Genomic DNA, 13,001 nt, shown 5'->3' with positions numbered 1-13,001 from the left:
TATTAAAATTATCTTAAGAATGAAAGTGATATGCAGTAGAATCCCAAACACATTCCAGTCAAATGCACTTTGCTGCTGTGTGAAGTGTCAAACTCAGTCTGTGGGCCGATCCAGCTTGCAGAGCCACTTTATCCAGACCACTAAAAGTCAGGAGGGGCTGGGGTCAGGAGGAGCATTGTATTACAGAAAGTGGGGCTCTTGGGCCCCCAAGTAAACATGGCTATCTGCAGCATGAAGACAGGCAAGGGTTGATACAGCTCCAAACACCCTCCAGCTGCTTCATCTGTCACCGCTGATGCAGCCCCATCTCCTAGGCCACGTGGTTTGGCCTGGAGCCAGAGCTGCCACCATTACATGACCTGAGATGGGGCCATCCTGTACTCTGGGCTGCATCTAGTTTACGAGGAGCCCCATGGGTCCGGATCTGGACTGGGACGCAAAGTGAGCTTGACACCCCTATGCTATGGCCCAGTGCATCTTCTGAGCCCTTCAAAAGGGATCTCCAAGGCATATGGCCTTTTACATTGTAACTGTGTATCTTCACAGGGGCATGCAGAGGTAAACCAGAAAAATCCATATAAATTTAACCCTGAATGAAACAGGATTAAAGTGCAAGGGTTTTACTATACTTGTATAGCTATCAGACCATGCCAAAACAGTTACATCATACAATTGCCAATAAGCCACATGTTTTCACCACACAGGGGTCAGTCCCTATTAGTGAGGTTGGTCATGGTCTACTGCATTTATGCTGAATTGTATTCTGGCTGTATCTCTTTTTGTGAAGAGACAGGCTGACATTCAGCATGAGTGGCTATAGCCATAAATATCGTATTACCACAAAAACACAGGAAACTGTGGGTTTCTCCTTGCAGGCTTGCAGAGCTCTACCATGCAAGAGGTTGCGGGGAGCGAGGAGCATAATCTGAGGCAGGGGGCATGACATGCATGTGTGCATGCATATGCACATGGCAGCCAAGCAACGGTGGAGAACAGTTCCCACAGCTCCCTCCAGGTAAGTCTATGGGGGCAGGGGGAGAGTGGGATGAGGTATGGATGATGCATCGGGGAGGGTATGGAAATGATGGGGGACCCGAACTGTGTCCCTGCTGCTGGCAGGTGGGGCGCCTCACCATGGCAGCCATGGTGGCATGGCGCTCACTCCTGTGCCAGGCCCTGCCTGCAGAGACAGCTCCTTCCCAGAGCTGGTTTGGCCCAGCTGCAGTCCTGCACCCCACTGTAAGAGCAGGAATCTGGAGGGACACACATCCCTCCACCCCCCGCCACATCACCTGTGCCGACTTCCCACCCCGTTCCCCACATACTGGTGGACTGGGGGTGGGGGGCACACGTCCATAATCTTATCTCCTCCCTCACTGGCAAAAATATAAGTCAGCCCCTATGGCAAGTAGCATTAAAAACAAAAAAAAGGGACAAGACTTCATGAACACCAGGAGGTTTACACTCAAGTCCCAGGCTGAAGTAAGTTCTCTAACTGGCAGTTATCTATGTAAGAGCCTTCTGAGGAATCTAAAAGTTCACTGGATGAAAAAAAAATAGAAGTGAAAGCATGACTACAAAAAGAGAGCAAGGCCAAACTGCTATGGGCTGGAGCCTAAGCAGAACTGAATGAAGGTCTGTCTGAAGAGTAATACGTAAACCGAGAATCTACACCATGAAGGCCTGAACTGGGTCCAGATCATGTTGGCGGCCCATATCAACAAGCCTCCCTATACAGTCCTTGGATACATGGAGCGTCAGTGCACAGTTGGAGGTGGTGGCGGCAATCCCCCATGGTCGAGGATGATCACTCCCATGAGTCAAGTAAAGGGTTGTAAATGAGTCCCTTGATGGCTAAAAAAGCCAATTCTATTCTAGAGCCACAGACCCTCTTGCAAATGCCATAGGTGGTGGTTCAAGGGAGGGTCAAACTGCAGATTTCTCCGTCTTGTTTCCTTTCCTCCCATTTCTGTCATTTTTCTGCCTCTAGGGCAAGACAGCTGTCTTCAAAATAAGACGGGTGTGACCAAGTCAAACTGACCAGTAAGGTGAGTGTGACCAAGGAGCCGTACAAGTAGTGGTTTGAATGGGGCTAATGAGCCCACTGCTACTCTTGCCTTATTTGGGGCCAAGTTCAGAATGACAACTCTTTGTACCATGCCTGTGGAGGGAGAAAGGGATCACCTTCTCAACACAGAACTAACCAAGGAAGAGTATGTCAGCAACTATGATGAGGAGTCTGTTTTTTCCTTGAATGACACCCTGTGACATCAGTAACATTTGCACAGACTTTTTTTTGGCTCTGTCATATACACCAGCACCAAGGTTGACACAAAGTCCCTTGTGTTGCTGCAGTTCTGAACAAAGGATTGAAACTTAATTCCTCCAAAGACAGAGTTTCAGTTTTGGGAGTTCAGAGGCTGCAGCTGTGTTTAGGCTCAATGGGACTGAGTCAATGTTGCCTTTGTGTGGGCACAGGTATAGGCTTCACTGCTTCAGGTACTGGTGCAATTGCTAGAGCCACTGGTGCTAAAACTGCCAGCTCCAAGATTTTTGGCAGTGAGGTAGTCAGTATTTAAATTGCTGGTGCCCGTTTCACCATCATCCTCTTTGTCTTTTTCCTTCTGCCTAGTTATCAAGGATTAATTTGTGCTCCAAGGAGCACTGGATAATGCTGATTTAAAGAAATCTTGCACTAGCAGTAACCAGCACCTTCTGCAACCAAAGCAACCCACAGACTTGTCTACCCACCTCCGAATCTGCTGATCATGACGGAAACAAATCTGGGGCCTGGCTGGCTAGGTGAACCCCTGAGATGTACTGTCCAGCATGGAAGTGGGCAGGACTTGAACCTAGAAAGTTAACCTCTCCTTTGAAGTATGACAGCTATCATTAAGTGATTTGCCATAAAAGTGAGGGTAGCAATTATTCTTTAAAAAACAACAAAATAAACAACACCTTACATGGGAAGGAGAGGGGGACAGGACAAAGAGCTCTAAACAGTGGTAATTCAAACACTCACTGATCTGTCAAGTTGTCATGCAAAATGAAACTGTAAGAAAGCCACAGCTCTTCCCCTTTTACATCCTTCTATTGTACCACAAGGAAGCGCAGGATGCAAGCACAGCCCTGAGGGATCACTCTTCAAAGGACTCAGATCTCATGCCCATGAGCTCCTACAGTGGGAGCCACAATGACTTGAAGCAGCATTACAACCTGCAGGGAAGAAGACTAAAGATATGATCATATCACACAACTTAATGTTCCTAATATACAAGTGCTTCTCAACCCTTTTAGACTCAAGAGGCTCCCTGGAAAATGCCACCTCTTCATTTTCATTCTTTTTTTGTCTATGGAAAAATATCAGAGTAATTCTACTGTTTCAAAGGACTCGGAAAGACCACAGCAGGGCAAAATGTTTTTAAAAATACAGATTCCTATTTGAAACCTTGGGGCTTATCTTGTGAACCATGCTTGCATACCTAACAGGGCTAACATTTCTTGGCACCCCATAACTCCTTTGAAAGGATCTCAAGGCACCCTGGGGTGTCAAAGACCCACTGTTGGGAATCACTGTACTATGTTAATTAAAATATGCACACAGTAGCATAAATCATGACAATTTTAACGTTCTAAGAACAGCTGTAAATCAGAATGTAATGTTTTCGCCTGTTTACAGAACAAATTAACAGCTGAATGATTTTACAGACAAATCAGATGCATTTACATTAAACTATTAAAATAAAATTTATCATAGAAAATCATACAGGGAAGTTTATTATGAGTTATTGCATTTATTTGTGTCCGTGGAAACTGCTATAGTTTGCATAGTTATGTTAAATTAATACCAATTGTGTGCCTCATATAATCTAGAGCTGTGGCACTGCTGGATCTGACCCATAGAGCTGTGGGCTCCAGTGGCATTCTGGCTTTGCCCATGCCACCGTCAGGTCCTAGCCCCAGCTTACCTCAGACTCTAGCTGAATCATTTTAACCTGCTGCTAAAAGACATTGCCAAATACTGATCTAGAACTGTTCTTGGAAAACCAGACTGAAAGAAAAGTTCTTCTGCTCAACATTTTCAAAGGAAGACTGTCAAAAGAATGGTTTAGAAATTAATTTCACTATAGTTTTTACCCAAAAACCTGTAACTATCCCTTCTCCGTTCTTGGGTGGGAAAAGAAAAGGGTTCTGATATGACAGTCCAGAAATTCACAATAAAGAAAAATCCATGTTTTTGGTGAGCTGAGTGGTAAGTTGTTTTTATGAGATATATAGTGTTGATAAACAAAAATGTACTAGAGAGGGATTCTTGTTAAGATTAAAGTTTTGTATTGAAGGCCTAATCTTGTGAGTTTTGTAACCTTAAGCTTTGAAGTTGGAATAGGAAGACAGGGTTTTGATAAAAATGTCTGATAGTGAAAAAATGCAAACAATGTTCATCTAATGCTGCAAAATACATGCTTCTTTATCCAGCTTTACTAAAGCTTTGTAATGACTACATATTGATGTGTTGTATATCTTTTAAAGAGCATATAATTGCAAAGTAAGTTCTTTTCATGTCTTCTGCCTTATTTAATTTTAAACTGTGATCACAAGGATCATTTCCATGTAGTACCCACCTTAAGTCCTGTTCCAGCTAGCCTCTTTTAAAAAGTTATTTTCTGTCACCTGGCTATTCATGCTAAATAAAACATTGGTTTCAGTCATAACCTGTCATTTCCTAGGTTCCTTTGCCAGACAGAACTAATCATTGTATTTGCACCCAAAACACTTTTTTTCAGTTCACATTTTAAATCTCTCAGTTAGAATGGTTAGATATCAGTTTCTGTACCCACTGAATGATCTGAACAGAACACAGATTTAGGTATGAACAGAAAAAAGGTCTGCATCACAGCAAACAAAAAAAACAAAAGCCACAAACCAGCAGACAGCTGACCAACCATTAAAGCAAGCTAACTATGCCCAAGCTAATGAGAATTTTCTCTGAAAATTAAAGGGTAGTACTCTACTAGTATAAATACCTCAGTTAGCTTTCATCTATCCACTTATATTCTGGGGTAGGCAAATGCAAGATGCAAACAGCGTATTACCATTCCCCAGTCACCTATTTGCAAGGTGATGTAATAGTGCGTACTGCCCTATGATGCATCTATAACTAGGTTCAGGAATGAATAATATACAGTGGTGTACAAACATCTCTCCATATCCTTTGCTTTTCAAAACAGGAAATGGAAATAGACCTGCCAAAGGAAGGATTACTTCAGCTACAGATTTGCAGAGGACAAATCTTTTATTTCCTTATTAAGTGCATGTAATATGCCTGGACAAACTTTTGCCCAGACACCATTGAAATTAAAGCTAAAACCACCTCTTTTTACCATCTCTAACTAGGTTGCCACACAGTAATAGAGCACAAAATATACTGGCAAAAAATGTTAACATTTTCTATTATCAGACCTTTAAATCCTAGTCTGGGTTTATAACACAATATATTTCGCAGGCATAACTACTCAGGTTAAAGGGGGGGGGGAAAGGGGAGTGAAAGAAGGGACACCTACCTCATATAAATATGCTAGTGAGACCTCCTAAAGGCATCCCATATACATACAACTTATATTGTCAAACTAACTTTAACCTCCCCAAGCAACATAAAGTATGCCAGTAAATAAGACAAGGGTTATAGGAAAGATTTTGCCACATTCATTGAGCATCACCACACAGCAGAGCACTGCTTTCTGTTTAAAGGTAGACTTGTCACAATGCTCAAAAAATCTGCAGTTACTTGGACCATCTTGAAATGCACACTTATGCAGCACAGTGTAAGGCAGAATTAGTGATCCAAATTTAGGATCATTTGAGCAAAATAAAGACCCCCCCCCCCATTTTATAATCACTTAGTTTGATTTTTGTACATATATGCACCTGGGTTAATTCTTGTTCTAACCATTCCAACTGATCTCAGTCACTCAGCATTTATCTTGACTACTGCCATTGTACTCACTGCCCCTTTAAGGTTAATAATTTTTTCAATAATCCTTCCTCAGGATTCAGATTTAAATGCATATGGCAAAGAGACCGATATCTACACATGCAGCAGAATCAGGGCTGTTAACAGCCAAACAGCTTCATGACACTTGTGCAACAGTGAGTGAGTGATGTGTTTATGTCCCTTGCTCTCAGCTTGCTTTCTATAATGACTCTTTTGTAGAAATCTTAAATCAGAAAATTTGAAATTGGGACAAGAATGAAAGTCCTCTAAAATAAAAATGCAATTTGATTTCATTTTGGAATAGTTTAAAAGTTAACAAGACAAAGGGAAGCTGAAAGACTATTAGGACAAATGACTCACAATCCTCATCCCTTTCCTAAACAATAGAACTGAAATGCTTTCCTTTGATAACATATCACTGGGTCATCTGATCAAGGGATCTGAATACATAACCCCATTACATGAGCTGCTCACAAAATGACAAAGTTGTGCACGCGTGTTGGGAGAGAGGGGACGGGGCATGTATATAATCCTTTACTGATATATACATTTTTAAAAGAAAAACAAGATCTCAGTTACAAAAAATAAAATACTGAAAGGTTACTTTCAAGGTTGAATGTGTAACATTAACTCTGACATTCCCCAAGTTTCAGAGTGACTGGTAGTGCAACGCAACCCTTTTTAGCATAATTGTGTGTGGTACATTCAAGGCTATAAGTTAAAATGACAGCTAGCCACCACCCTATAAGTCCACAATTTGTATCAGCAGGTATAGTCAATCTACCTAATTATTTCCTTTGTCATGAGTATTTTACTTAAAATTATTAAATCAGAATTACAGTTCTGATTTGATCCAAAAATGGAATCTTAATTAAGAGAGATAGACTTTGTACACAGATAGATGTTTTACAAGGGAACTCACATAGCAAACTGCTCATTTCCAAAACAACAAAGCCTGCTTCATGAAAGATGTCTCCTAGCTCCTTTAGCAACACGCAAGACAAGCTAATTGAGAAATGTCTGAGAAGTCTGTTTGCCTAGGCAGACAGCAGTGGAAGAACCTATTTGAAATGGGCATCAGTTTGCTGTCACTCGGGAAGCAAAGGAAAGGAAAGACTAAAATGATGTACCAATTCCAAAGAAGACATCATTTTGTCTATCCCCCAATTTCAAGTAGGAAGATGACCTACTAAAATAATTTCATTTTTGACAAATAAAGAACATATTTTTTTAATCGTGCAGTTTCTAAGATGACATCATTCTATGTCACACTCAAAGTTAATTACTAGTCTTAGAGACATTAACTGAATTTAAAGAGACAAATGTTAAACATTATAGGACAATTTAAGTTATTCCTGCATGTATCTGCTCTCTTATGTTCTGAAATCCGGAAGTGCTGAAAGAAACTTTATCAAATATCTGAGAAAAATGTATTCTCTTTTGTAATCTGTAATTTGCTAACCACTCTTAAACAGAGTACCTTGGATACTGAAGTTGTGTATTCTGTTCTCCTCACTCTTACTGATCCACTATAGCTAATCTTTATTGTATGTTATCTGTACACAAATAGTGTGCATGGACTCAATTTCCTAAAATGAATATTTTGTTGCCTTTAATCTGTAAGGAACATCACAAAACAGTGCATAAATAAAAACATCTTGTACCATTCAACAATCCATAATGCTAGATCCTCCTCCAGTTGTGAAAACCTTTGTCCAAGAGCCCTACTGAAATCCTCAGGAGTGCAAAAACTGATACCACGAACAGAAGCATATCAGCAGATCTAGGCTATCACAGGGATATAAAGAATGATCCATATCTTTCTAGTCAAGCATGCACTGAGTGTGGATTGCTGCTGGCTTACTTATGAATGGAGTCATACTCCATTGCACAACTGACTGCTACTTCAGAAAGATAAATGATAAAAAAATACTTTTACTTGGAAAGTCTTACTACTTTCATCAGAATTTGAGTGAAACTAAGTAACGGCCTGATGTGCTGCAGATGGTTTTATGTTGCAAGCATGAGGAATTTTTTATGAAGGTAAGAGACTCTGCTTTTGGGTAATAATATATGTGAATAGAAGCTGGTCTGCATTATGTCAATATTTCTGCAAAAAAAAAAAAAAAAAAGTTGAAAGGAAACACTTGTGTAACTTTCAGTAACTAAGTGGTTTGTTAGAGAATTTAATTTACCCTGACCAAAGATGGAAAAGTACTCTCCAAAACAAGAATATCATTTTAGCTTAGGTTAAGTGGCTGGCCTAAAACAGGGCCCTTTTCTAGCAGTGAGAAAAATTGTCATTTCATACCTAGTTAAGACAACTGTCATATCTTCACAGTCTCTCTTTCAAAGTAAGATTAGGTAATTGTTTGAGAAGGTCAGATTCATCTCTCTCTTACCTATGGAGCTTAACAGACTGACTCAAAACATAAAGCAAGAAGTTAATTTAATTTTCCATTTTTCTCTTGTCTTTCATTTGTGCAGCTATGCTTTAAAGCAATCTTAAAGAGATGGAGAGTCTGATGAAGACTAGGTTTACTCTAAAAACTAACAGCAACACTGTTTCTTAAAGCTGTATTTGTCTGCCTCAAGCTGGAGAGAAAAATATAAACTTGCAGTTCAGTTTTCATCTCAAGGGAACCAGAGCCAGCACAGAAAGAGCCCAAGACTGAACTGAACCAAAAAATACGATTACATCTTCCCAGAGCGCATGCGCCCACACACACAGCATGGCAGAGAGACAGAAAGAATGGAAGTAAGAATACAAGGATTTTGTGACAGCCCTACAGAAATCTCCTCACAAGCAGCGGCCAGCAACTACTCTGGTACTGTAGAAGTGCCAGGGCATGAGCGCTTCCCTCCTCCAACCCCAGGCATCAGATCCGGTTCTGGATTCTTGCTCAAAAGCTTGGCTGGCTCCTTCATATTTTGTACCCTGTCGCTTTTTTACAAAAGAGATTTTTCCCTTAATCTGCTTCCCCTACTAGGCTACCTTTACTCTCTCACTATACCTCAAAAAAACCCAGCAAGTGCAAATACTTCACAACTTAAAAAGCTTACAGAACATTTTTAAAAATGTATATTAAAACATATCAGTTTTTCCTTGATTTTAGTTAGTATTTACTAAAAAACAAACCAGAAATAATCAGCACATCACTGTTGTTAATGGAACTGTCCAGCCCCCTCACCATTCTCCCTGAAACAGAAATGTTGCCAAACTTTCTAACTGCAACATGATGCAGAAGTGATACTGCATTCTTGCCACTCCGAGGAATTCACTATTTCCATTTTCTGCCCCTGCCCAGACTGTTCTGCATTATTTGCAAACAGTTCCAAATGCGACAGGCTGAACACTTACTCTGATACTTCTCCAAATTCACAATCCTTTCACAGCAATTTCCTATTAAGCAATATGTCAACTATAGAACTGTTCTGCTGACTTAGAGAACATGAGGGCCTTGCACTCAGAGTCATCTAAGGGATCTGCTTTCTATTGTCAGCAAAAGCTGAACTTGTAACTGTTAATGCTGCTGATAAGATTATGTGTTTCAGGGGTTCTGGCACATTATAGTCTGCCTGCCATCAACCCCAGGTAACCGCTCTACATTTTACCAGCTCCATTTTATTACTGGTTAACATTCCCCTCGTGTCCTGTCCCCTCCCCCACTCGGCACCCATTTACCCCCATCCCCTCTGATCTTCCCTGCCGCACATCTGCATTTTCACAGACCTGCATTGTCGTATTTAGCTTTTATCCCACCCACAAGATTGCACAAACACCAGCAGACTATCCCCATGCCTGAAGAAGGGTGTTTGTGCCTGAAAGCCTACAAAGAACATTTTTTCCAACTCTAGTTGGTCTAATCAAAGATACTGCATCTACTCGAACAACCCTGTCTGCCACTGATAATCTTATGTTTTTATCATCTTCTATCCCCCAGTTTGGGAATGCATAATCAGTTAAACCTATTTATACCAAATGAGATTTTGAAACAAAACGAAATTCTTTTTTAAGCCAATATTATTTAGACTCTTCAGATCTGGAAGGTTTTTTCTAGATTTTTAAATCACAGCCTGCCATTCTAACAGGAGCACGTTTCTTGTGCAACTACCATCCCAGCAGAAAGCAAAAGCAGTACTCCTCAAAGCAAACAGGACAGGTCAAATGCTATTTTAAGCATTTCCGCTTTTTGTGAAGGCCTTTCGTATTTCAAAAAAATAAAAGCGATGGCGATGATGCTGTCGAGAAAGGGGGCGGGGGTCACTCCCTTCTCCCTCACTTCGGGAAATGACAGCCGCGTTTCCACGGGTCTGGTTCTTCAGTTTTGCACCATCACGCTGCCGCGCAACAGGGGGGAATTGGGGTGAGGGGAAATCAAAGGAAAAAAATATATAAAAACAAGGATACCCGTTTGTTTGAGCGGGTCGGAGAAAAATGAAACGACACCACACAGACATTCATCTACCGCGGACTCCATCGAAGTGACACTGCCCGGCTCTGCCTACAGATCACCCATCACCGCGGGGCGCAAAGCGCCGAGACCCGGCCGGGGCGAGTCCATCACGGCGCGACGCCACACGCGGGTTTTCCTTCCCCCCCGACCGGGCAGCCCCCACCCCCGCGGGCCCCGGGGACGGAGACAGAGACAGAGAAACCGACCCCGCGGGCGGGCGGGCGGCGCTGCGGGGGCGAGGGACAAAGCGCCGCGGCGGCCCCGCCCCGGTGCTCACCGCTCGGTACTGCAGGCTGGGCGACGTGCGCAGTACGCTGTCTGGGCGGGCGATCCCCGTGGCTCGGCTCGGCTCCGCGCAAAATGGCGGCCCCTCCCGGCCCATAATGCTCCGCGCGCGCCGAGCGCATGATGTCACCCTGGGCTGGGGCTGCTGTCGCCCCCCTCGCGCCGGGCGGCTGTTGCAGTGGAGGCCGAGCCCCTCCCCCCCGAGCGCGTGCGCCTCACTTCTGGGGGGAGCCAGTGGGCGCCCCCGCTGGGACAGCGCCGTCTTGGCCCCCCGGGGCGCGGGCCTCTGCTCCTCGCACAAATACGAGACCGCCATTCGCAGGCGGGCACTGGAGCCGCCCGCCAGGCCCTTCCCAGGGCTGCTGGCAGCACAAGGACCGCGCCTGGGCTGCAGCGTCTCCAGCGCTCCAGGCCTTGCACCTCCCCGAGAGCCAAATTGCACCGGGCGGCAGCAAGCAGGGACGCCAAGTCCAGGCCAAGGCCGCCCGAGTCTGCCCAGTAGGGCTGCAGCCCCCAGCCGGGGAAGAGCTAGGCCCGGCCTCAGCGGGGACTTGGCCCCGCCGCTGGACACGAGCTGGCTGCTGCGCTGGGAGGGCAGGTGTGCCAGGCACCAGCCCGCGCACCTGCGGGGACACGGTCCCTGGTGGGGGACTTGTCTAGCTTTATCCCAACTACGTAGTTGGTCCAATAAAAGGTACCATCCTAAGATACGCTTCCTGCCATCACATTTTTGCTCACACTTCAAGTCACCTCTGGACAGAGACCAGGTTGATAACCAGTGGGTTGATGGCCTTAGAGGAAAAAGAAGAACCTTGTCCTTGAGACGCACGGTAAATGAAGCAATAGTAGGTTGTCACTTGACAGCTCAACTTGTATGAAATCTGGATAGGCACTTGTGGTAAGGTAGCAGAGCATTCAAAATTCCTTGGTAGATAGTGGAAGGGAGAGAAAAGGGAGAAAGAGAATGTGATCAGTATAAGAGTGCTGAAACTAATGGTAGTATTTAACAGGGGAAAAAAGGGGAGGACCCAAAGAGACTGCTCAGGAACCAACAGAAAGGGAGGAGGCAGTGGCAACTGCAGTGGCAGAAGAGGACCCAGTCAGTGAAAGACTGAGCCATAAACATCCCTCCCAAAACAATGAGAAGATATTAGTGCTGCCCATGGCAGCTGTAAGAGGGAGCAGCATGCTCTAGGATTTGAAGAGAATGGGAGTGTTACAGCATACATTAGAGATGGATACTGCCGATTCTTATGGTAGTAGAAGTCTAACTTGGCCTCAGAAAGTGAGGCATTGGTGCCATAGAACAAGAATGACTTGTACCCTTTTTCTCAATTGAAGATTAATTTGACAACTCCATATTAACAGTTTATATATGGGTATATCCCCAGGGAGCTCTTACATTTCAGCTAGTTAGGTGGCAGGTTATAATACTTTACATTATATTACAGGGGTGGGCAAAATCTGGCCCATGACTGCCCCTGCAGTGTGCCATATGGGACTGAGCCCCACCCACTCTCACCTGGGGCAGCATGTGCCTTGCTGGTGCCCATGCCTGCTGACTGTACCACCCCAGTCCCAACCCCAGCTGGTGAGCACAGCTTCCCAGTAGGGCTGCTGTAGCCAGCCAGATACTGCATAGCTCCCCTGCCTCCAGCAGTTCCTCCTCTCCTGCCCTTGCTACACCACTTCAGGCATCAGGTAGTATAGGGAAGCAGTGGCAACCATGGGGCACATGCCAGGCACCACATGCCCAGCCAGGTGGCCGGGGGGCAGGGGAAGGAAGCTGCAGCTAGACAGCTCATGCCCCAGCATGCAGGGCTCCAGCTCCAGGCTGCCTGCCACCTACCCCACAGGTGGCTGTTCATCATGCCAGGCAGGCAGACCGGGTGGAAGTTGGTCTGGAGCTAGAGCTTAGAGCCCTGCATGCTGGGGCAGGAGTTGCCAGGCTGCAGCTTCCCCCCCAGATTGGCTGGGCATGCAATGCCCAGTACTTAACCCATTTCTCTGCACTACCTTCTGCCTGGAGCAGTACATCAGGGGCAGGAAGAGATGCTTGGGGGGAGGGGGGGAAAAGGGGAGAGGCAGTACCTAGGCAGTTGAAGGAGCAGCTGCAGGAGCCCCACTGGGAAGCTGTGTGCACTGGTCAGGGTGATGCAGTCAGTGGGTGTAGTGTGGATCAAGCAGGAGCATGGGCTGTACTAGGCAGGAGTGGTTGGGGTTTAGCACCACATGGAGTGCTGTGGGGGCACCTGTGGTCCAGATTG

At 44.7% G+C, this 13,001-nt stretch overlaps 1 protein-coding gene across 4 annotated transcripts in view; it reads right to left on the bottom strand.

The window, feature by feature from the left end:
• Positions 1-10,820, bottom strand: part of KLC1 (kinesin light chain 1) — a 54,538-nt gene extending 43,718 nt beyond the window's left edge. For 3 of the 4 annotated variants that reach the window (XM_019550776.1, XM_019550779.1, XM_019550778.1), the window contains exon 1: positions 10,727-10,820. The gene's annotated coding sequence lies outside the window, so the exon portion shown is untranslated. The remainder of the gene's footprint in view (positions 1-10,726) is intronic. The other variant, XM_019550781.1, reaches the window with a different exon arrangement.
• Positions 10,821-13,001: the final 2,181 nt, after the last annotated feature.

Source organism: Crocodylus porosus, unplaced genomic scaffold, assembly GCF_001723895.1.
Source record: "Crocodylus porosus isolate Cpor-Errol unplaced genomic scaffold, CroPor_comp1, whole genome shotgun sequence".
Classification (NCBI taxonomy): Eukaryota; Metazoa; Chordata; order Crocodylia; family Crocodylidae; genus Crocodylus; species Crocodylus porosus.
The sequence above is the reverse complement of the archived record's forward strand: the minus strand, read 5'-3'. Positions and strand labels throughout refer to the sequence as shown.